This window comes from Balaenoptera ricei, chromosome 1 (genome assembly GCF_028023285.1).
Source record: "Balaenoptera ricei isolate mBalRic1 chromosome 1, mBalRic1.hap2, whole genome shotgun sequence".
In the NCBI taxonomy this organism is placed as follows: domain Eukaryota; kingdom Metazoa; phylum Chordata; class Mammalia; order Artiodactyla; family Balaenopteridae; genus Balaenoptera; species Balaenoptera ricei.
In genome coordinates, this window is record NC_082639.1 from 176,710,943 (window position 1) to 176,736,701 (window position 25,759).

Consider the following 25,759-nt stretch of genomic DNA (forward strand, 5'->3'; position numbering starts at 1 on the left):
CATAAAATAAAAACTGACCAAGAAAGAATGTAAACAAATTTATTTATGTTAGAACTATAAATGATGGATTTGGGATAGGCAATGGTTTTCAAAAAAATCATCAAAATCACTCTGGGGAACTTTGAAGTATATATGTCTTAGGCTCCATACACAGGGATTTTACTAAGAAGGGAGAACGCTTTTTCTCAAAAGATGGTCTTGTGCTAAAAACCCCCAAATTTCTTCCTCATTTAAATTTCTAAAATGCTATAATTCTTCAGAAGAATACTAGACCCTCGATACTGTGTAAAAGCATAAAACTTTGTCATAAGAGGGACCTGGTTTCATGTCTTGGTTTATTTGCCTACTAGCTGCGTAAATTTGGACAAGTAATGCATTCTTTCCAAGCAACTCCCTACAACATCCCTGTTCTTCATCTGGAAAGTGGGGACAAAAATACCAATTCCATAAGAGGATTTATAAGGTTTTATAAAGGATGAAAGGAAACAATCCATATAAATTCCTTATCATGGGCCTTATATATAGTAAGAGCTCAATAAATGGTAACAATTATCACCGTCACTGACAATTTGCCTTTAGTGTTCCTGTTGGTGACATACTACTTGAATAGTTTTGGCTGAGTATGACACCTCCTGTTCCTATGATTTTGCAGATTTGAAATTGATAAGAAAAGCACTATGATTTATTATGTATGTAATATAATCTATTGCCTTGTGCTTGAAACTTCATTGAAGTAGAGCTCTCTGTACATAATTGCAAGGTAGCTAACAACACACAAGAAAATAATGATGGTAAAGATAATTCTTGTTATTGACTGAGCTCCCACTATGTTCCAAGGACTATTCCAGGTATTTTATGTACAACACTCTATTAGAAATCTGTTCTTATTTTTAATTTACAGATGAAGGAACTGAAGCTTGAAGAGTTTGCTTGCCCATAACTGGCTTATAAGAAGAGCCAGTATTCTAACCTTCTGCTATCTGAGTCAGATATGGACTTGATAAATCTAAAGATAGGAATCCTATGTTAATTATTATTTTTGTCTCCTCAAGTTTTTATTGTGAGAATGAGAAAGTGAATGAAAAATCATGAAGATAATGGGGTAGAAAATGTTTAGGATATGAGCAACAAGATTTCTAACCTATTATTAAATTTAAAAACACACACAAAAAGAAACCTTTCCAAGCAAAATTGGTGGTCTTCAGAAGAAACGGGTGGAATAATTTGGAATTGTTCAATTTTGAAATTGCCATCACTAAGAGATTTTTTTATCCTTTTCTCTCAAATAGGCATACTTTTCTAAGGGATTGCTTATTCTTTTTTTTTTTTTAATTTCAAATTTTTGATAAATTTTATTGGAGAAAAAAAGCAGATGAGGAAATAGAAAGTAACTGGGCGATAGATGGTGGGGCGCAAAGGCTACTTTAATTGTGTGGCCAGGGAAAGCTTTTCTGAGTTGATGACATTGAGGCTGGGAAAGACAGAGTCATGGAACTACCCAGGGAAAAAGGCTGGGGGCAGGGGAGTAGCAAACGCTAAGACAGACGAGCCAGGAGGCCTGTCTGACAGGGCTTGCTTATTCTTACAGCTTATTGGTCAGCATTACTAATGTCTTAATGGGGAAGTTTTGGGCAGTTTAGGAAATGACACGATAAAGGGGGTTATGGTGGTGAGGAAGAGATTGTAATTTTTGGTAATTTTCTACTTGTATTCTTTCTCCAGGCTTTTAGATGAGTCATTAGCTTTGTCAAAGGAGACGACTGCTATTTGTAACCCTACATTTTTTTTTAAATGCTGTTTTTTATTTTTTATTCTATTTTATATACATGTACATATATATATATATATATATACATACATATATATATATATTTTTTTTTTTTTTAACTAGGCCTTTTTTTTTTTCTTTCTTTTTTTTTTTTTTGGCCATGCAGCATGCAGGATCTTAATTTCCCAACCAGGGATCGAACCCATGCCCCCTGTATTGGGAGCATGGAATCTTAACCACTGGATCGCCAGGGAAGTCCCTGTAACCCTACTTTGTCAATGAACTTACCTTCAACTGAAAAAGTGGGCAACATTTTCCTTCTTTAATACAGCTGTAGGGTCTCTCTGTTATTCTTGCCTCTGGCTGTTTCTTTTGCTATATCCTCACCTAATAAGATTTATTTGAGTTGAATATTCATATTACTCTCACCTAAACCAACTTTCTTCCCTCCTTTTTGCTTTCCTGCTGTGGAGATGTTCTATTCATGCCAGTTTTATGATTTGGGGGGGGAGTTTTTAAGTCTCTTTTACCCTCTGAAGGTCTCCAGAGTGTAGAGCAAAGACTGCTGATATTGGCCGTGTATCTCAGTTGGAGTGAAAAGCTAAGGATGGGGGGCAAAGGGGAGATAGTCTACTTGTCTGTGATTTCACAGGACCCATTTCTGTACTTTGCTGAACAGGAAGGAAGCCTCCCAATGCTATCAGATCAACAGATACACATTTTTTTTTGTTTTTTTGTTTTTTCCAGACCAAATGCTCACTGGAGGGGAGTGATATGCCGACCAAAGACATCCCCAAACATGAAGCTGTCCTGCTGGGATTGTCCTGCCAGTGGTCGTTTTCCTTCCTGCCTTCTCGAATACTCCCAACCCCAAAGCAAAGGGCCCCTCTGCACAAAGGTTGAGATTGCGTCCCAGCTGTGGCCACAACAGCGACATCGATCCTCATCTGTTCCCCACCACTGAATTCTCCACTGCGCATTAGAAACAAGCAATGCAGCCTCCGCTACCAGCGACACCGGCGGGACCTGGCTTTTAGAAGTAAGATTGAATGGCTATTAGAAGGGGTGACGGCTATAACCTAACACTGTACAGAGAGACCAAGGTAATGAAGTAACACAGCATCGTAGAATGTGGATATCTGGAAGGCTCTTTAGACATCATTCTGGCCAACCCCTTTGCTTTACAGGTGAAGAAACCCAGGACCAAAGAGGTTAATTGACTTATCCAAGGTCATAGTGTGAATTATTGTCCTTTGGTTGTTCAGGTCACCCTTAAACAAAAATTTTTTTCCCAAGGTTGCTAAGAGTTCAGAATTCATAGTCCATCAGCTTTAATAGTTTAAATGCTTCCCTTTAGAACTCATTCATCGGCGGTGAATCATGGGAACCTATCATGAACATGCCCCACATGTTATAGGTGATTAAAAAAGGGGAAAGAGGTTTCTGCACCTAATATCTTACAATTGAATTGGAGACTTAAGAAATATAAATGGCAAGAGGAAAAATGAAATTCTTAGGTAGGTAAAAAAAAAAATGAAATCCTTGATGTATGCGTGTAAATGCTGTGCATAAAGAGAATTCTACGGAGTAGGTGTCCTATGCTTTATCTTAAAGAAACTAAAGACCACGTGTTTGTATTAATATTTAGAGAGCCATTAATTTACTATTGGGATTATAAAGTAAAAGTGATAAATAGCAATTTATATTTTGTGTTCTATAATGTCCGTGTATAAAGTTTCCTGGGCGTTTCAGCAGCCACCAAAATCACTGAAAATATGTTTATGGCCCACGAAAAAATTCCATTTGAATCTTGGCTCTTTGAAACATAGCTTCCGCTCTTCATCCTTAGTGCCTCATTTCTAGTATAAAGTGGTCAGATTAGATGATCTTTAAGGTTCCTACAAATTTCCACTTTCCTTGATTAGGGAGTGACTAAAAACAAAAGGCAAAATAGTCCAGATGTTCTAGTAGGTTTACATTTGCATCTGAGAGAAGTCCTGAAGTACCTCAATAGTTTTAAATTATTTTTTGAGTGGTGAAATATCACTGAAAATTTTCTATGAAATTCTCCCAGTAAAATAACTGGTTTTAGAGTTCTGCACTGTTGATCTTGTAGTTCCAGCGCAGATTTGGGATAATTATCGTGATTTCCACTGGGTAGAACCATATTTTAGGGTCAGAACAATCAAACTCAAATTATACAGGTACAACAGCTTAACAAATGTTACACATATTTTATAATTCATATCAAACTGATGAATCCTTTTGGTCTACCCATCAAAATAATTGTCAGAGGTAAATAGGCACTCATTTTCCATGTGAACTTTTCCATGTTGATGCTGGAAAACCGTTTCTAAGGGTATAATAGCAATAGCTGCCCCTGAAAGCCTCGAGCCCCAGATGATCATTTAAATGGTTCTTGTGAATGGCACAACTCGTGTTTACGGGTGCCAGGTCCCAGTGTTTCAGATACATTGAAACAGCCTTTGCCAATGCAGCTTTAGCCAGTAAGAATAGCTAATATTGATGCTTACTGAGTGCTAACTATGACTATACTGAAAGTTTTGCATATATTATCTTATTTAATACTCCCAATAATCTGAAGAGGGAGGTACTGTTATTATCCCCATTATACAGATAAAGAAACTGAATATTAGAAGGTTAAATAGTTTGCCTAAAATACATCTAGAAAACAGTAAAGCTGAGATCTGAAGCCAGATGTATTGACCTCACGGACAATACGCTAATCACTATACAGTATTACCTCGTGGCTTACAACAGTCTAGAAGACAAATGATTTTTAAGTTGCTTTGATAAATACCCTTTATGTGGAAAATGATGGGTGTGCAGACTGAGTAGTGTGTATGATGGTGGTGGAGGTTAGAGGCGCGCGGATCATTAATTTTTATTGACTTTAGTTAATTGCATTTAATTCGAATCTTTCAACGATTTTGGCCAACTGCATGTTGTGCCTGTCTGGGTCTGCAGTATCACTGACAGCAGAGATGTGGGTACCAGGCTAAGTAGGCATCCTTCCTCCAGAACCTTCACTGGCAGACACGAGCATGCATCATCCAACCCGGGTCTGAACAGCGAGTTCAGAAGCCATCTCATTATTTAAATTTCTGATCTGCAGTGTTGTATGAAATACTGTGAAGAACCCTGTGCTTTAGGATCTGTGGAATATCAACACATTTCCCAGCCTAAATCTAAAGCAATGGTGCTTAATAATTTATATGAACCCATCTCCCCCTTCTCCATGTGGTTAAAGATAATGGAATAGAGAACTGTGCTCTCTGAGAATGTTACAGGCCAATTTATGATTCTAATTCTCTGTTTGGTCATCTAAAATATACCATTTCAGCAGCTTTCTGCCTTTAACAGGTATTTCTTGAAAGCAATTCCTACTTGCATTACTGTTCCGTAAATGTTTGGCTTAAAAGAAAAGAAAATATGTCCTTCAAAACAAGTGTGTTTCTTTCAGGGCTACTTCTGTATGTGAATTTCTCCGTGGTGACTACCCAGTGTTTTCTGTTACCATCTTCTCAGCGTTCAATTCATTACCCCTGTTCATTATTCAATTTGTTGGGCTTTGAGCACCTGAATAATTGAAAGCTATGCAAGTATTATAAATTATAGTGTCCACGTTCATAATCCCCATTTTAGAGTTTATAGCTTCACTGTAAAAATTCATTGTGTTGGAACCTTACATACAAGGTCTTACACTGAAAACAAATTAATTTATACATACATTTTTTCTTCCCTAAACTCAATATTTATCAAATCTTACATTTTTCCAGTTACGATTTTTAGGGCTTTTACTGCCACAGCAAGACCAATGAAAAAGAATGTTTTACATGTTCATTCATTCTTTTTTGTAACAAATATTTATGGAGTGACTATACCTTTGACAGTGTGAGGCTGGGGCTAGGTCAGCCTATTTTCTTTGAGAAGAATGAGAGAGAAAGCAGGCTTTGCAACCCTTTAAGTTATGGCCTCCACCTCCTGATGGCACTCCAAAATCAAAACAAACCAAAAAACCCCCAAACCAAATCCTCAGCAGCTCTTCCTCTGTAGTCTCTGCCCCTGGGTTCTTCCTGGTCCACATAGGGCCCTGAGGGCTGGAAGATTCTGTAGCCTCCTTGAGGCAGGTAGCCCAGTTCTTTGCTCTGCAAATAAATATGGGAATAAATTTTTTCAATGAGAGTAAGAAGGAAAGAAGAGAAGATGGGTGAAGTTTAAGAGACTGATGACCCAGCTAGTAAGTGCCTGAGCTGGAAGGCAGGCTGCAGACTCAAGTCTTGTGGATGCAAATCTAGTGTGGTTTTTAATTTCATCAGCACTGCCTCTGCATTGCTAGATTGATTGATTGATTGGCTTTACCATAATAAAAATAGCTTTATTGGGGTTTTTTTCTCCATAATTATACCAGCAATACCCACCCTTCTCTTTGTAAAAGCTGAAACAATGGATTAAGGTAGAAAGTTGAAAGTGAAAATCACCTGGAAATAAATTTGATTGGCATTAGTTCAACAAGTATTTCTGAAGCACATATTCTGTACCACTTGGGCCTTGGTAGATAGGGATTGCTATTACAGATGTGGTTCCTGCCCTTAGTTAGCATAAAATTGGTGAAAGATACAAAAAATAGGCAAGAAAGCAAATGAATGTATATTATTTTTATGACGGCTGAGAGCAGAGAATCATGATGGCAAATCAACAGGGAAGGTACTACTTACATCAAGCTATTAGAAATGATCTCTCCTGGGAAGCGGTATTGTAGAGTATGGCCTTCCAAACTGTATTCTATGGTTCTGTTTATGCATTTTTATTTTTGACAAAAACAAGATCATATATGCACATTGTTTTGCAACTTGCCTTTTCAATATAACCCTGTTAATCTTCCATGTAAATAAGTATAGGTTGAATGTATTATATTGTATGAATATATCATAATTTAAGAAAATCAATCCTCTATTGATGAATATTGATTTTTTTTTTTGCTTTCATATGCATTGCAAGGATGGACTTCCTTTAAAATATCCCTTGGGGTGTATTTACCATTATTTCTTAGCATAAATACATAGGAACAGAATTTCTGAGTCACAGAGTGTACACACTAAAAGTTTTGATACATGTTGTCAAAATACTATATGAAAACTTGTACCAATGTATACTCCCTGGAGCATCATGTTCAAATAGGAGACAGAAGAGAAGAATGACTTGAGGGGGCAGCTTTGGAGTTAGATTGCCTGGGTACAAGTTTCAGGTCCCGCACATGTGAACTGTGTCTGACTTTTGACAAGTTGTGACACCCACCCAATATCTCAGTTTTCTTATCTAGAGTGTGGGCATAATAACTTATGGGATTGTTGTGAAGAGATTAAATGAGATAACTCATGTTCATCATTTAACAGAGTACATGGCACATAATAAACGCTCAATAAAAATATGAGGTATTACCATTATTTACCCTGTGCACTTGTGAGTATGGTCTATTATCATTTTTATAAATTTTTAACATATTTTAATTATAAAAAGAATCCATGCTTATGGTAAGGAATGTCTCCAACCACATGGAAGGATATTGACATAATCACTCCTCCTCCAACTGCTATTCCACTTCCCAGAGAGAACCACTTAAAACTTTTTAAATTGCCACTATGACTGAGTTAAATGCCTACATCTGACAGTCACAAATGTCGATTTTAGACAAAATCTCCAGATAGACCACTATAAAAGAAGAGGATTTCACTCCTCTCCTATGTCTACCTGATTTTTGTCAGTTTATTTTCCAGTTCTTTGATTTCCCAGTTCATCTAAAAATAGTATTTCAAATGGAGTGCAACTTGTACACTTCTGTATTCATATTTGCCTCCATAAAATCCACTAAATTCGGTAAACCTGTTACTGCAGTGGCGCATCCAGCAATTGTAGTCAGTCTGGTTCGGTGGGACAGTCCTGGTTTACATTTTTTGTTCCAGTATAGTTTTTAATAGTGCCCGTGTTTGCTTTTAAAACTGTGTTACTTGGAAGATAACTTAGGTGTTCGCCCAATTTATAGAAAGAATTTGAGCAGCCTTTTGAGATTGCTGGCAGAAGGAGGTGTTTGATGGCTTCCTGGCCACTGTGTCATCATATTTTACTGAGTGGCTAAAGAGAGTATGTTTCCTTTGCTTTTTAAAGTTTCATATCTATTCTTGTGGGCTCTGGGGTTCATGTCCCTTTGCCATGCTTGATTTAGATGGTGCCCCTCATGTCAATGTATCATTTCTATTCAGGGCACTGTTTTCCTTAACAATTTTGAGATGGAAAAGAGAAAAAGAATCTAATTAGGATATTTATCCCACGGTAGATTAACTACTACCTTGTTAATGTTATTTTCTTATTCCTTTAAAAACTATTTCAGATTTACAGAAAGGTGAAGAGAATGATAACAATTAAAAAATCTCACGTTCTCAACATCCAGCTTAAAAAGTAAAACATTACCAATACATTTGGCTTCCCCAGTGTTCCGTGTTCCTGTGTACTCTTCTTGACTGCAATATCCTTTTCTTACCCCAAGGCAACCACTCCACTGAATGTAATGTTTCTCATTTCCATGCATTTAAAAACATAATTTCAATGTGTAGTGTATAATAAAATAGACAGTATTGCTTTCATGCTTTAAAACTTTATATAAATGATGTACAATTTAGTTTTGTTTTTTTTTTTTCCCTCTACATCCTATTTGGGAGAGTCTCCTTGGTAACCTGTATAGGGATAGTTGATACTTTTTCACTAGTCTACAATATTGCCTCCTATGAATATACCACTATTTACCCATTCTACTTTTCTTTGTTCTTACAAACTGTGTTCTGCAGCTTGTCATTGAATATTCTTGACCAAAAGTGTAAAAAACAGATTGCCATCCAAATGGTTGTAACCATTCATATTCCCACCAGCAGTGAAGAAAAGATTTAAGACCATTGTAAAACTATTTATCTAACTCAGGAAATCAGTCAACCAACTAAATATTATACATCAATTGTAAATAAGGTACTTGTCCTAGACGTTGAAGATAGATACAAAGATATACAAGAGAGTCTGAGTAGAATATATATGCACAGTGAAATTCTTTGCAGACAAATACCTACTACATGCCATGTACTGCCCTAGGCAGTAGGAATACCAAAGGGATCAGGAAAGTAAGATTTGGTCAGAAAGGTAAGAACAGAGGTGGAGAGGAATCAGACAACATCTCAGGAAGAAATGTTGTGAGTGACCTGAATATTCCCTTTATTCTTCCTCCTTCTGAACCTTCTGTACAGTGGAGATTATATACCACATTGCTTAATTTTCCAATTTGCTAAGGAAGACAACTCAGAAATGAAAATATTTCATAAATGTTAATAGATGGCTTGATCATGCAAAGATTTTATTATTGTTGTTGGTAAATTCCAATACCTGAGGCAAAATATATACTTAAGTAAATAGGCTTTTCACAATTCTAAATGCACTTGAGAAAATTACAGCTTTCTGTGTATAGACTTTGGTTTGCTCGAGAACAAGAATTGTTATAAGAAGGTATAAAAGCTACTTATTTTTTATGGGACTTCTGCATAAATCTTATATCTATAACATGACCTAGTGACATAAATTTTAGCAGCTTGTTTCTGTTTCACCTGCTGTGGAACCAGTGCTGTCCTACAGCAATATCCAGGGGTGGAATTGAGCTATTTGCTGGTGTCATAAATAAGTAAGGATGTCATGACTGTTTTCATTTGACTGAGCAGTAATGGAGTTAATTATACTATCTGTCTTTGTTTTTGATCTGTGTTTCCAAAGTCATCTAAGCTTTGGGGAGTTCTCCTATTTTAACCCTTCCCTTTTCTGATTGGATTTCATAGGCTTTGGGATTTCACAGCTATCTATTACTACTCCCTTTTAATTTCCACCTTTCATTCACAACTGTGCAGATTGTGTTTCATATGGACTCTTCTTCAAAGAAATAAGAGAACTGGCATTCTTTTGTACTTGATAGGTAACTTTTAATTTGAGCATTTTATACAAGTTATCTCTGGAGAAGGACGGATTTTAGCCTAATTTTTTAGTTGAGACAGACTCAAGAGAAATAAGTAACTTCTGAAGTGTGAGCTAGCAAGCCAGCGAAATAGGAATGGATTTAGAATTTTCTTGAGTATTTTTGCTGAGATGAGGAATCATTGTTGAAATGAAAAAGAATTTCCATGATTTTTTCTGCCAGGCTATTACTTATCAAGTTGAGAGAGACAAAGTAGATAAATACACATATACATACAAATATGTAAATAGTTGGAGACCTCAGATTAATTTTTCATCCTTATTGATATTATTTATCTTAACTACATAATCTGAAATACTTGGATTACTTAATCACTATAGATACTTTAGCTTTAATTAATTATACTTTTAATTTTTTGTTTATTTATATATTCTCTCATTTAATTGGCAACTAAGCTCCCAAAGAAGAAAACTGAGGGGAAAATTATTTTCACATTTTCTTCAATACATATAACAATACATATTAAAATATTTAAAAATAAGGAGATTTTTAATTTTTTGCTTCTATAAATTGCTGGACAGTTTAGATATCAGATACATAGGAAAGCAGCACATGCTATTCTCAAATATATACATACACGCATGTATACATACATAATATACATTGAAATAATAAAATGAATTTCTAATTTCATGGTTTAATTTTATTGAAACTGTGATCTTGCTTTTTAATAGATCCAACTCTTCTTTGGTAACTCTTCATTTCCCTTGGTAATGAACAGCTTCATACAATAGCTTTCTGATCCATCTTACAAGTTTGAATTTGTTTTCCAAATGATTTAAACAATCTCTAGCTGCTTATTTTTATTTAAATTAAAAGTAAAGAAATCCTGACATAAAATTATTTTATCTTGTCTTTTGTCTCCTGCACAAATGACTTTTACTATTAATCATGGTATTTCTATGATCGCCATCATTTTTTTTTTTTCTTTTTTGGCCACGGGGCATGCAGGATCTTAGTTCGATCCCTGACCAGAGATCAAACCCGTGCCCCCTGTAGTGGAAGCGTGCAGTCTTAACCACTGGACCGCCAGGGAGGTCCCTCACCATCATTTTTATGAAGAACTTATGAGTCAGTTATTTTTCAACATGAAAAGAAGTAGGTTAAATGCCAGAGAAATACACTAAAAGTGGTGCTGAGAGTCATGGAGGGATTTTGTTGAAATGCAGGTGAGAAGTTGAGTAGGAATCAACTATGAGGCATAAAAAGATGTTTTAATTTTTGGCCTGAGATTTTCCATAAGGAATTCATATAATTCTTCTTGTTGGCAGGTGTGTGGAGAGGTTGGGATAGGATTAGTTGTCAAGGATTTTCTACAGACCTGCAGAGAGTAAATTTCCTATCTCTGGGTACTGAGGTATGACCCCAACAGAATTCTTTTATCTTTTAGGGTTTGAGTAGGAATTTTTGTTGGTGACTGTTAAGTTAACCCTGACCTCATCACACCTACCCAAGTATTGCTATGGCAAAATCACTTCGCAAACTGATAAGCAAGTAACCTGGGAGAGATTCAAAGAAAACCTTCTGATATTAAAAAAAGAAAAAGGTGGGAGGTCAGGTTAAACCTGCATTTTGTGCTGATTGAATGGCTTGATTTTAACGCAATCACAATTAAATTGGACTTGCTGTTCGAAAGTAAAGAAAAAAAATTCCACTGACCCTGACACCTCCAAAAGAGTGGAATTGAAAAGAAAAAACAAAGCAACACACTCAGGCCCTTTAGTAGCCGCTAAGTTTCAGTCTCAGCTTTCTCTGTGCCCTAATGTGGAGAAGAGGTGTGTGTCTCTTGTCTTTAACAATCATGGGATTCAACGTAAGTCGCTGTGAAGTTTGACACATCTTTGGCATTTAGAAAAAAATGTACAAACTAGAATCCCAGCTTAGTTTTCTGAGTTGTTTAGGAAGCGACTTACAAGGGAAATAGGTTTTCTTCGTGGGTTTTATGAATGCTACCAAAATTCCATACTTAAAAGTGAATGTGGGCTTCCCTGGTGGCGCAGTGGTTGAGAGTCTGCCTGCCAATGCAGGGGACATGGGTTCGAGCCCTGGTCCGGGAAGATCCCACATGCCATGGAGCAACTAAGCCCGTGTGCCACAACTACTGAGCCTGCCTGCTACAACTACTGAAGCCCAGCCACCTAGAGCCCGTGCTCCACAACAAGAGAAGCCACTGGAGTGAGAAGCCCGCACACCGCAACGAAGACCCAACAGAGCCAAAAATAAATAAATTAATTAATTAAAAAAAAAAAAAGTGAATGTAACTGAGCAACATGCTCTTCCTAAGGAAGGTCAAATGTTCTTCCCTTTGAAATCTTTCAGGCTCCCAAACCAGTTTGCATATTGAGTTTCCCAGAAGTCTTTTCAACTACCTGGAGCAGTTGAGCATGAAGAACACCATTCTCAAATGTCTTTAGCTACAAATTGGTAAGCAAATAGGTTCCAGACGCCCGGTGAGGAGGGGCACTTCCCTTCCATCCAGTCTGTTTATTACTGAGGAAGTTCTGATCAAGTTTATGGTGTTAAAGACTCCAACATATCAACTCTATTGAAGAGCAGGACAAGCCATTGTAAATATGAACCATCAAAGCATTAGCCATTTCAATGAAATGAAGCAAATCAATTGTTTTTTAGAAAGGTGCCTTTCAGATCTCCTCTCTCAGGTTCTGAGTTGCTGTATCAAGTTCACATTAAAACAACTTGTGCTAATGGGATTTTAGCTCAGGATCTTGGAAGGTCAGTGGCTTGGCCAATAAACCATGATTTCCTGAATCTGTGGCAAAACAATCACCTCGCTGCTTTAAAACCATTGAAAACAATTCAGGGACATGTTAGCATTAGGACAAAAATGAAATAGCTAAAATAATTGCAGTTACTTGGGTTGTGAATTTGCTTCTATCAAGCAGCTGCCTTTTATTTAATATGGCATTAATAGTTTGTTTTCCCCTAAATGTGTTATGGTTTATTAAAATTGATATATGTATCAGATGCATGTAGACAAAGAGATATTATTTTTTGAAATCAAAACATCTTTGGTTAATCTTTTGGAATTCTGTGTTCTGGAAAATAATTTCAGCTACATGGAGGATGCTGAATGTAATTTTTGTATAAACCAGTAAGATAATCATTACTGTATCATAGTCTGATTATTTCTTTTAACACATTAATTGAGCACCTTGTATGCAGCAAACACTGAACTAGATATTCTCACATGCTCTCTCATTGACTGTGAATATCATCAGCCTTTGTACACTGTGGGCTTCTCATGATCAGGGATCTTGCTTCATAAATCTTTGCTTATCCTTAGGACCTAGAAACGTGCCTGGGATATGGTCCTCAAAATCTTTCTGTTAGATAGACATAAATATATGTACTTAGCTTTAAAAACAATTAACTTCTGGCTGAGAATTTGAATTGAAGATATTTAACCCTTTGGAGAAAGCAAAAACAGTTACATTATGGAATTTTTTCCCCATGTGGTCATACCAAAATTCTGTAGTGTTTTAGAAGTAAATGCTATGTTTAAATTGAGAATGGACTGAAATGAAAGGAGAGTGTTTTGCCAGAACATTCTATTTGAACTTAAAAAGTCATTCAGTATTAAAAATTAACCAGCATTTAGGTAGAAGGTTGAGATATTTATTTGATGTGAGCTATATATTAACTAAAACTAGATCATGAGAAACAGAACACTTTACCCATAGTTGAAGGATTCATTCTCTTTAAATTGGTTAGATATTCGTTTTGTGTACAATCTACTGATAAAGATAGGTATGTAGTTAAGTAGGTAGATAGATGTATAGACAGATAGATGCATACATACATGCACAGACAAATAGAATTTTTTTTTTTCATTAGGAGCCAAGCACTAGGCTAGCTACTGCAAAGCATAGGGTAGAATTTGAAGAAGACAAACTTTCTGCCATCAGTGCATTCACAATCTTCTTTATTTGGAAATGGACAGTAAACATAATTTTTTTAAATTTATCGGCCGCACCACGTGGCATGTGGGATGTGGGATTTTAGTTCCCTGACCAGGGATGGAACCTGCACCCCCTACATTGGAAGTGCAGAGTCTTAACCACTAGACCACTAGGGAAGTCCCTGTAAACATAATTTTAATAGAAGTCAAGTAGATGACTTGCGCTTATTTTTTCTTTCCTTTTTTTTTTTTTTTTTTTTAACAGTCCTGGTCTTTTATTTTCTTTACACCCATCATGCTACGAATTCATAGGGAATGGGCTCCATCCAACAGTTCAGGCTCCTTTGCATTGGTTCTCACGAAGTGTGCTTCTCTGGGTGCAGCAGGCTGGAGCTTCAGCTGAACCCAAGTACCTTTCTCTTTGGCCTCCTTCTTTTTCTGATCATTTTCCTTCACACGTTTCGGGAAGCTGTCTCAGCTCTTAGCGTGCTTAACATGCTCAATACGCACATTAGTCTTGGCAAGAATTTTGCCAGGTATGTTCGTGGTGAAATGGTGGTAAAGATGGGAAGCAGAAGAAATGGAGGGATTTGAGAAGGTAGTTATGAAAGAAAGAGGTTCAAGAAGGATTTCCAGATTTCTGAGATGGGCAATTAAGAGGGGATGGGGGGCTTCCCTGGTGGCGCAGTGGTTGAGAGTCTGCCTGCCAGTGCAGGGGACACGGGTTCGAGCCCTGGTCTGGGAAGATCCCACATGCCGCGGAGCAACTAGGCCCGTGAGCCACAACTGCTGAGCCTGCGCGTCTGGAGCCTGTGCTCCGCAGCAAGAGAGGCCGCGATAGTGAGAGGCCCGCGCACCGCGATGAAGAGCGGCCCCCGCTTGCCGCAACTAGGGAGGGCCCTCGCGCAGAAACGAAGACCCAACACAGACAAAAATAAATAAATAAAATTAAAAAAAAAAAAAAGGGGGATGGAGTTGTAGTCCACAGATATAGTAACACAGAGAAAGAAATTTTTTAGTAAGGAGGAAAATAGTACAAAAGTCGTGGTAGAAAAAAAAGAATGGATTAATTTAATTTTGGATCTTTGACTTTAAAAAGTCTCTGACACATTCAAGTAAAAATATTCGGTAGTTTGTAGATTAAAATCAAAATTTGGAATAGAGAGGGAGATTGGAAGTCACCTAGTATTCTCTAAATCTTGACTCTACTACTTCAGCTCCAGAATGTTTTGTGAAACTTAAGTCATCTAGGAAGTCTGTATTTTTTTAAATTGTTTTCCCCCAAATCTTTATCTATTTAGTGTCTATGTTTTAGAAAACAGCTTTCTTAGTGTAGAGTGATCTGCAATTCTTTAAGATATTGCTTTATTAAAAAAAAAAAAATTATAGTGGCTCAGAGCAGGAAATGTAATCAGCAACTTCTGAGTTGGTATTCTAGCTTTCCTACTTCCTAGCTGTGTGATCACGGGCAACCCATTTAACCTCTCTGAATCTTTCCTTACCTATAAAGTGAAGATATCATTGCTGAATGAAAGCACTGTCATGAGGATTAGATGATATATAAAATGGCTGGCGGAAGAGGTGACGTTGCGATAACTTAAAAATGGCTATATTAATGTTAATAGGATAAATATTGTTGACTGGTAGTACATAGTAGATGGTATAATTGGCCCTTCTACTAAATTTCTCTCATTTATTGCTCACAAAAACCCTGGGAGGTAAATATTATAATTCCCATTTTATAGAAAGATAAAAACTCACAGGTCAATAGTCAAAAAGCTGCAGAGTCAAGATTTGAAGCCAGATTTTTAAAATCTTATTTCTGGCATTTTACTTGCTCCCTTAGTGCTTCAGAGATCATGGATTAAAAGTTCTTGTCTGTTTCCCAAGAGCCTTCAGTTTTGTACCATATAGAAGGATGCTCTGTAAGTACAGATGAGCAGATTCAGGACAAGGCAGAATATTTATTGAGCTTCTATTATGTGCCAGACACCGTAGCACGCAGTGAGAATACAAATAGTTCTTGCTTTGCTATTGACATCTTGGCACAACAAGCATTTTTACAGATAACTATAATGCAGTGTGTGGTCTGTGCTCAACTAGAGGTGGACGGGGAAGGGAAACAGCACAACGAGGAGGGAACAATTTAGTTTTGTCGTAAGTTTGGGATGAGAGTGAGATAAAGTCCCCCAAGAATCCTCAGAGAAGGTGAAATCTGAACTGGGCCTATTTTGGAGAAGTTTATGCAATATAAAAATAATTCTTGATCTGTGTCTCTATTAAATTTGGAAGGCCATAGTTGACGTGAGACATCTCCTCTTTCTCACAGTTTCTTATCCGACACTAGAAATAACACTATATCTGACAGCTTATAGTAATTGGTGAATTGTATTTTAGTGGCATTACTAAAATTGTATGTTAGTAATTGTATTTTAGAAAAATGATCTGACCACTTTAGAAGACCTAGATTTTTATAAATTTCGATTTAGTAAGTACAAAATACATACATGTTTTTTAGTATTTTATTTGTTTATTTATTTTGGCCGTGTTGCGCAGCATGTGGGATCTTAGCTCCTTACCAGGGATAGATCCCGCACCCCCTGCAGTGGAAGCGTGGAGTCTTAACCACTGGACCGCCAGGGAAGTCCTAATAAGTACAAGATATTTTGAAAAATTAAATAACTACCCTGATGGCCTGAATTCAAATTCCAGAACTGTTTCTGGAATACTTCAGATACGTCATCTTAGGAGGTTACTTTACTTTTCTGTTGTTCAGTTTTCTTATTCGTAAAATAAGGTTGTTGGAAAAATCAAGTATTAGGAAGAGATGGTGTAATAGTAAAAGCTTGGGCTCCCGAGTAAATCTGCCTGAGTTTGAGTCCTAAACCTATTGTATGCTAGCTGTGTGACTTTAAGCAACTTACCTAACTTCTCTGTGCTTCAGTTTCCTCATTTGTAAAATGAGGATAATGATAACCTCCTTCAATTGTGCTAGTACAATTTACTGAGTAGTTTGCCATTTCCTAATTGGAAATACCATCTTTATTATATATTAAATTCTTTTTTTTTTTAAAGGATTTTTTTTTTTTAATTTTATAGCTACTTTATTTATTTATTTATTTATTTTTGGCTGTGTTGGGTCTTCGGTTCGTGCGAGGGCTTTCTCTAGTTACGGCAAGTGGGGGCCACTCTTCATCGCGGTGCGCGGGCCTTTCACCATCGCAGCCCCTCCCGTTGCGGGGCACAGGCTCCAGACGCGCAGTTGTGGCTCACGGGCCCAGCTGCTCCGTGGCATGTGGGATCCTCCCAGACCAGGGCTCGAACCCGTGTCCCCTGCATTAGCAGGCAGACTCTCAACCACTGCGCCACCAGGGAAGCCCCTATTAAATTCTTACATAAGGTAAATAGATAGGGGATTTTCTAATGCATTCATTGTTCAGTCTCTATAACATCCAACTAGTATATTTTGTTAATTGCTTTAGCTTTATAAGACATAATCTTGAATACATAAAGATCAATTCTCCCCCCATCATTCTCTATCTCTATACACACACACACACACACACACACACACACACACACACGTGCACACATGAGCATGCACACACAGAGGTTTTGCTAGCTCATTCTTCCTCGTGGTAAACTTAAAATCATTTTGTAAAGACGCAAAATAAAATCCTGTTGAAGTTTATAGAAATTGTATCAACCCACAAATTAACTCAAGAAATACTATTAGATCTCACTAGCTAGAAATAAGTCAATTATTTTCTAACCTTCTTTCATATCCCATAGGAAATTTTTGTGCTTTTCTTCACAAAAGCTTGTATCTTGCTTGTTGTATTAATTTCTGACTCTTTTATATATATTTGTTGTTAACGTGAATGGAAGAATAATTTTTCCATTGTTTTTCTGATTAGTGCTCTTCTCTGGAAATGTTACTGATTTTGATATTTATTTTGCAACTAGTCAACTTTCTGAATTATCTTGTTATATCTAATAGTCTTTTAGTGGAGCTTATCTGATGATCAACTGGATTTTTCATTACAACTTCTTCAAAAAAGATCTGAAATTATGTTTTACCATAGATTGTTGCCTTAAATGTTATTAAATTCCTCCGATATATATAGGTTTAAGAAATAAAGGCAAAGAAATATCTTACTCTAAAAAGCTTCAGAAATTTATATTGAAGTGTTGAATGAAACAGTTTATAGTTAGCAAATTCAGTAGAAAATTTAATTCTACTCTTTCTTATAATTGAATATTTCACACTTAATAATGCATTTTATCTAAATTCTGGAATATTAGACTTCTTTACTTTCCATGTTTTATTCCTTATAACTCCTTAAAATATAGGGAAATTAAAAGTCCATTGAATGGTGTCCAATTATCACCTACTACTGTAAGATCAGCTATGGACAAGTTTGATCGCTTTGAAGTCTGAACACAGGATTCATTTAATGGCACTCTCTTATTTGTACCAAGAAATAATGCTGACCTAGGAAACAATTTGTTTTGAAACAGGTTAATGGCAGGAACGTTAAATTTGGTCCCTAAAAGTCTGAAAAAAAATCCATAAGTAGAAAGGAAAATTCATTTAAACTGAAAATATAACATTTTTATTAGCTAAGAGAAAAAGGCGAACATCATTTTCCTATATTATTGATACAGACATTCTAAACATTACTTTGCCAGCAAACTAAATTGGAATTTCTGACATAGTTCTCTTTGGAAAACTTTCTTACTTGGGGATTTTATTAAGCCAAATTATGACTGAACATTAACAAAAATTACAAATAATGTTTATTCTTGTAGACTTTGACTATAAGGTATCAGTGAAGCATCCACTGAGTATCTAAGTCCTAAAATTTTAAGATTTTGGATTGTGTACACAGGTGGTTGAGTCAGACAATCTTTTATTTACATACATAGAAGGAGAAGGGCTATAGTATTTCTGCCGGTAGGTTCCAAAGAACTGAGTAAACTTTCATTATGTGAAAAAAGGAGAAGGCAGGAAAGATTTTGAATGCCAAAGCTGCTATGAAGAAAGGAAAGGCAGGCTAAAGGAATAGATAGAAAAACTCATAGGAGGTATTGGAAAAGACTTCTGATTTTTTAAAATTTTTATTGAAATATAGTTGATTTATATGTTGTGAAGACTTCTGCTATTGATGTCATCAGAAAGTCATTTCGTCACTAAAGCACAAAAAAACACATAGGAGTTACATCAGCTGAAGTAACAGAATTTTATTTACAGAGGTACTTTCTTGGCTTTTATATTTTGTTAAACCTTCAAAATCATAGTATCATAAAATATCAACTTAGCAAATTCTTATATGAAGCGAACAGGTATTTTTTAGATTGTAAATATATTTGATAATGGCATGAGAAATTAATTGTAAGACAACATAAAATTAAACAAATCTCATGCAATAAGCTCTGTTATTCCACCAGAGAAAAACCTAGTTTATTGTTATATTTGGCCTGATCTATCCTATTTGAATTGTGGTCTCCAACACTGGATAATAAGTAGTTTGAGGACACTTCTATATATTCAGTTACCTAGCATAGTATTTTATATATAATAGGCACTGAATAAATATTTTTGATTGAAAGAATGATACTTCCACTGGATACTTCAAAGATCTTAGACATTTTAAAATTAAAAATCTAGTTTGCAACTTAAATCACATGAGTTGAGGCCAATATTGTCTAAATTCTTTAATTAAAAATATTTTGTTACAAATGTTATCTCATTCTATGAAATTCTTTGCTAAATGATACATATGCTAGCTACTATTATTCCAAAGGCATGTGCTACTTAATATTATTTCTAAGACATGAAGTTGTTTTAAAAATGTGTTTTTGAATGACAATATACTTTTGCACCTCATTATATTTAACTTATATTATATTTAAAATGAGTATCATTTTGTAATAAAATTTAAATAAACCGGTCTGTAAAAATAAAGAAAGCCCTAAGAAAAAGGGCTTTGCAATCCTAAGATCCATTAAATATTTTGGCTTTAGACAAATCCTCCAAAACTGCAGTAGAAATTATAAAACAAATGTTTACCAAGTGTAAATGATCTCTCAGGCTTTCACAGTCATTCTTTTTTATATGGAATAAATGGTTCTTAAAATTCTATAGTGCTTTACACTTTTCAAAAGTTTCACACACATGATTTCATATAATCCCATAATCACCCTTTCTTTTCTCCCCCCCCACCGCCCCACACCTATCTTGCCCCTCCCCCCTTCCCTCTCCCCACCAGTAACCACTAGTTTGTTCCCTATATTATTCACTCTCATTCTCGATCACTCACTCCTCCTCAACCTTTTTATCTATTCCAAACTCAAATTATTTTGATTTCAAGGGGAGTTACTCCGCCCATTTATAGAACACATCTATGCTGCACAGGCAGCGCTTCAGTGTTTGAGGCTGGTAGGGCTGGTGGAAGTCAACGAAACCTACAAAAATACTCATAGGCTCAGATACACGTGCAGCTGTTGTCCACTAGGGATATAGGGCGATAAGAGCACAGTATCTTGGATGAGTTATGAAAACTAACTCCCAGGTCTGATCTTGTTTGCTAATACTTCCTCAAGTCAGTAATTCAGCCCATCTTAAATTATTTCCTTATCTAGATGGTAGAGCTGGCAAATATAACAGAAGGAACACCTGAAAATGACTCTTAAAAATCAAGTTACTTCTGTATCTCCAGCTGGTACTTGGATCAGTACAAATGAAATTTTAGTGGCCAGTATAAAATGCTGAAGGTCTTTAAATTTACATCTATTCTTTTTTTAAAAGTCCCTGACTTTAAAAAAATCTCTTCTCTCCTTTTTTTCCTGAAAGAAATATGAAAAGATGTGTCTTAGTAGTTTCAGTCTACTTGACTGTAAAAAAAAAAAAAGACTTCGAGACTTGGCTCTTTGCCAATAAATCATTCCTCTCCATTATTGGCTACTGTCTATTTTATGAGCTTTGACTAAGCCACAAATACTCTAACAACATAAAAGCCTAATTTAGTAGAAGACACTAATGAGAGAAATGTTTCCTACATTCTCCAGGTAATGAAGTACACTTTCAGGTAATGTTACGGTGTTTGCATTTTTTTTATTTTCACGAATATCCAATCATCTTGAATGTATTAATTGAGATCCCAGAGTAGTAAATGTACAATTATCTGACATACATACCCAGCTAACAAGTATAAAATATTTGCACTAGGCGCCATCCATCAGATTTATGTTATTTTCCATGTTCATTATGATCGTAGGCTCAAATAGCAGTGGTCATTAACCTGGTGAAGATACTGGTATGCAAGCAGTTGTGTGGGAATGAAAGCTTTTAGATTCATCTGGTTGCAACATAGTATTAATAGACAATTTAAACTATTTGTCACTTGAAAAAATACTTGAACAATTCTTATCACTTAGAATATAATAAAAATGAATGTAACAGATGAATTACTTTTATCAACAGAAGAGGATAAGAACATGCTGTTTTCAGTTCTAGCTGAATGGTCCTTTCTACCAGGAACACCTTCCTGAACATCCCTGCTTGGCTGATGGTCCCTCTTCTGTCTTTTATAACTTATTACCCTTTGTAAACCTTTTCAAGGCTCTGATTAATTTTATGAAAATTTTCTATTTTTCTAACCCACTGGCCTATATTTATCACCTTTGTATGCCCAGTGCCTAGAAAAATACTTGATGCGTAGGTACTCAACAAATATTTATTGGACTCACAAGAGGAGTAATTTTTATGTATAATGTCTATTAAACCAAAAGTATTACTTGAAGATACATAAATTTAAATAGGCTTTTTGGAGTCTATAAAATATAAGCACCTCTAAACCATTTTCCACTCAATTTTTTTGGCACTATATGACGAAATTTTTAAAAATACTATATTGCAGGTGTCAGTAAGCTTTTTCTGTAAAGGGCCAAATAGTACATATTTTCAGATATCTGAATTTTCAGATGATCTGGCCAGATAGTCTCTATCACAACTAATCAACTCTTCTTTTTTAGCTTGAAAGCAGTCACAGAAAATACATAAATGAATGAGCATGGCTGTGTTCCAATAAACCTTTATTTTGGCATACTGAATTTGAATTTCGTGTAATATTCATGTGTCAGGAAAGACTTTTCTTCTTTTTTAACCACGTAAAAATATAAAATTCGTTCCCAGCTCATGGACTGTACAGAAAAAACAAGCGGTTGACCCTTGCCATATAGTATGGAATTATATATTGCTGCCATTCTCACCTAGTCCAATTAATGAATATTGGACTCTGATGTCTGTGTGGAAGTTGATTTGAGAAATCAAGACTAAAAGCAGGGGATTTCCCTGGTGGCGCAGTGGTTAAGAATCCACCTGCCAATGCAAGGGACACGGGTTCAATCCCTGGTCCGGGAAGATCCCACATGCCGCGGAGCAACTAAGCCCATGTGCCACAACTAAAGATCCTACATAAAGAAACTAAAACATGCCGCAGTGAAGATCCCGTGTGCTGCAACTAAGACCCTGTGCAGCCTAAATAAATAAATAAATATTTAAAAAAATTATAAAAAGTTTAAAAAAAAAAATAGACTAAAAGCAGGAGGTTGTAGTAATCCTCATCAGACACAATAATTGCCTGAACTAGTAGGAAGAACAAATAAGAATTTGAGCCCAGAAATATTTAGGAAGTTTATATCACTGGCCCTTTATAATCAACTCTGGCGAGAAAGCAAAGTTCTAACTCTGGTGTCTTTTAGATGGTGGTACCATGAAAATTGGGAACACAGGAGAAGGCACAGTTCTGGGGAAGGATTAGGCCCATATTGGACATAATGAGTTTTAGGTGCTTGAGTGGTACCTAGATGAAATATCCAAAAGGGGGCTTGAATAAACGATCTGGACCCTAAAGAGAGTTACGTCTAAAAGTGTGAATCTCTTAGTCATTTGCATACAAATAGTTACTGAAACCATGACAAGTGGGTAAATCTGATTGCTCAGGATAAAATATAACAAGTCAGTTACGCCTTGGGATAGAGGTAGGAACGCCAGTATTTAAAGGTAGGAGAAGGAAGAGGAGATGGTGAGTATGAGGAAGAAATGGCCAGAGATGGGAGGACAGCCGACAGAATGAAGAGTTTGGATGCTGAGAAAATAGAAGTAGGTATCAAACACCGTAGAGAAGTATTATAAGATGGCAACTTGGTTTTGAGAATAAGAAGGTGACTGGCATTTTAGCAAGTGCAACCTGGGGATAGAAGTCATACAGGCAGTTGGTTGATATGCATTGAGAATGTGAAATTAAAACTACACTGGAGAGGAATTTTGATGTGAAAGGAAGGTTGAACTTAAGATAGAGAGCTCTGAGGTAAAGGTCAGTTCTTTCTTTTTTGTCTGGGGGAAGCTTGACTATGCTTACGAGTTGAGGACAATAAGCTAAAAGAGAGGGAGGAAGAGGAGAGGAAGATGCAAGAGAGAGTAAGAGAGGAGGTGACTGAGCGAGCAAAATCACGGTGTTGGTAGAAGGAGGAATTAAGGGCACAGATTGGGTTTGAATAGGAGGAGATCATCTTTTCTCGAAAACTGAAAGAGAGGAAGTTAGGAATGAGCGTGGGTGGAAAGAAACCAGTAAGCAGGGAGTAGCAGTTGAGAGATAATGCCTTAATTTTATGTATAAAATAAGAGGCATAATTATCTCTTGAAGACTGGAAGGAGACAGGAGTTGAAAAGAGAGTTTGAGGGTGGTGTTGAAGGTTTGACAATATGTCGAGGGGAATGGGAGTAGATTGACCATGGACAAGAAAAAATTAGACCCCAACGTTCATAGCAGCTCTATTCACAATAGCCAAGACATGGAAGCAACCTAAGTGTCCATCGACAGATGAATGGATAAAGATGTGGTATATATAATATATATATATATAGTGGAATATAACTTCTGTGAGTCTGCTTCTTTTTTGTACATAACTCTCTCTTAATTGGAAAAGAGCAGCTTCCTGTTGTGCACTACCTGACTCAAGTCCACCTCTCACTACTCAGAAGAATGGACATTTCTTGGATAGCAACAGCAAGCTTCCTTTATATGCAGCAATCCCGGGTTCTAAATCTAATGCTTTTGTCTTTACCTTTAGAGTAAAAAGACACCATCTTCTGGGTACACTGATGAGGGAGAAGTCTGTGTCCTCAGTGGGCTTATTGTTCAGAATATAAACTGCAGGCTAGATAATAGAAGAAAGAGCAAGTAAAGAAATTAGTGAAATGGGGGCTGAAATGTCACTGTAGGAGAAGAGTGAGGGGAAACAGAGACTCCGGAAAGAGGATGGGGCCAGTGAATGGGGTGTGAGGAGGAAGGAGAGGATTGGGAGATGATCTTTGACAGGATGCCCCATCATCTTCAGCTGTAAATATAATCATCGTTGGAGTATACATTGCCTTGCCTCACCCCACCCTGATTCTTCAAAGGCTTTTAACTGTATGAGCCTTGATTCTTTTTTTTAATTGTATTTTTTATTTTTTGCAGTAGGTCCTTGTTGTTTACCTATTATAAATATAGCAGTGTGTACACGTCAATCCCAAACTCCCAATCTATTCCTCTCCCCTACCCTTCCCCACGCTAACCATAAATTCATTCTCAAAGTCTGTGAGTCTGTTTCTGTTTTGTAAATTAGTTCATTTGTATCATTGTTTTCTTAGATTTCACATATGAGTGATATCGTATATCTGTCTTTCCATGTCTGACTTACTTCACTTAGTATGATAATCTCCAGGTCCATCCATGTTGTTGCAAATGGAATTATTTCATTCTTTTTCATGGCTGAGTAATATTCCATTGTATATATGTATCACACCTCCTTTATCCATTCATCTTTCCATGGACTTTAGGTTACTTTCATGTCTTGGCTATTGTAAACAGTGATGCAAAGAACATTGGAGTGTATGTATTCTTTTGAACCATGGTTTTCTCCACATATATGACCAGGAGTGGGATTGCAGGATCATATGGTAGCTCTATTTTCAGTTTTTTAAGGAACCTCCATACTGTTCTCCATAGTGGCTGTATCACTTTACATTCCCACCAACAGTGCAAGAGGGTTCCCTTTTCTCCACACCCTCTCCAGCATTTATTGTTTGTAGATTTTTTGATGATTGCCAATCTGACTGGTGTGAGGTGATACCTCACTGTAGTTTTGATTTGCATTTCTCTAATAATTAACAATGTTGAGCATCTTTTCATGTGTCTCTTGGCCATCTGTATGTCTTCTTGGGAGAAATGTCTATTTAAGTCTTCTGCCCATTATTTGATTGGGTTGTTTGTTTTTTGGACATTGAGCCACATGAGCTGTTTGTAAATTTTGGAGACTAATCCCTGTCAGTTTCATTGTTTGTGAATATTTTCTCCCATTCTGTGGGTTGTCTTTTTGTTTTGTTTGTGGTTTCCTCTGCTGTGCAAAAGCTTTGAGTTTAATTAGGTCCCATTTGTTTATTTTTGTTTTTATTTCCATTGCTCTGGGAGACATTGAAAAAGATACTGCTGCAATTTATGTCAAAGAGTATTCTGCCAATGTTTTCCTCTAAGAGTTTTATAGTATCTGGTCTTGATTCTTGATTTAACAACTGGCAAGAGCATCTTCTGATGCCCCATCCTGACAGATAAGAAATATAATTCCATAATTTTCATCTTTCCTCTCTTCTAATTTTAGACTATACTTTTTGGTACTTCTATTGGTTACTCTTTCTACTTTAAATAATAAACTCCTTTTTTTTTTTTTATTGTGTCAGGTTTGGATAGTATTTTTTGACTTTTTATGAACAAAGGTGAAGGAAACCCTGCTCCTCACGATCCTTTACCTCACTTTCCCATCCCCACCTCTCAACCTCCCCTGGCTTACCCTGACTTTTATATTGTCCAAGTTTATTTTATAGAAGTGTGCCTGCGAAATCTATTTCAATTCTCTCAGGTGGTCCTTACGTTTGGTCAACTTT

At 36.4% G+C, this 25,759-nt stretch overlaps 1 long non-coding RNA gene across 3 annotated transcripts in view; it reads left to right on the plus strand.

Annotated features, from left to right (window-relative positions):
* The window catches only part of LOC132376630 (uncharacterized), an 84,896-nt gene that overhangs the window by 52,335 nt on the left and 6,802 nt on the right, over window positions 1-25,759 (plus strand). The window contains exon 3 of one of the 3 annotated variants that reach the window (XR_009506394.1): window positions 2,516-3,720. This is a non-coding gene — a long non-coding RNA (uncharacterized LOC132376630). Of the gene's footprint in view, window positions 1-2,515; window positions 3,721-25,759 lie in introns of those variants that run through there. The other 2 variants (XR_009506396.1, XR_009506398.1) reach the window with 2 other exon arrangements.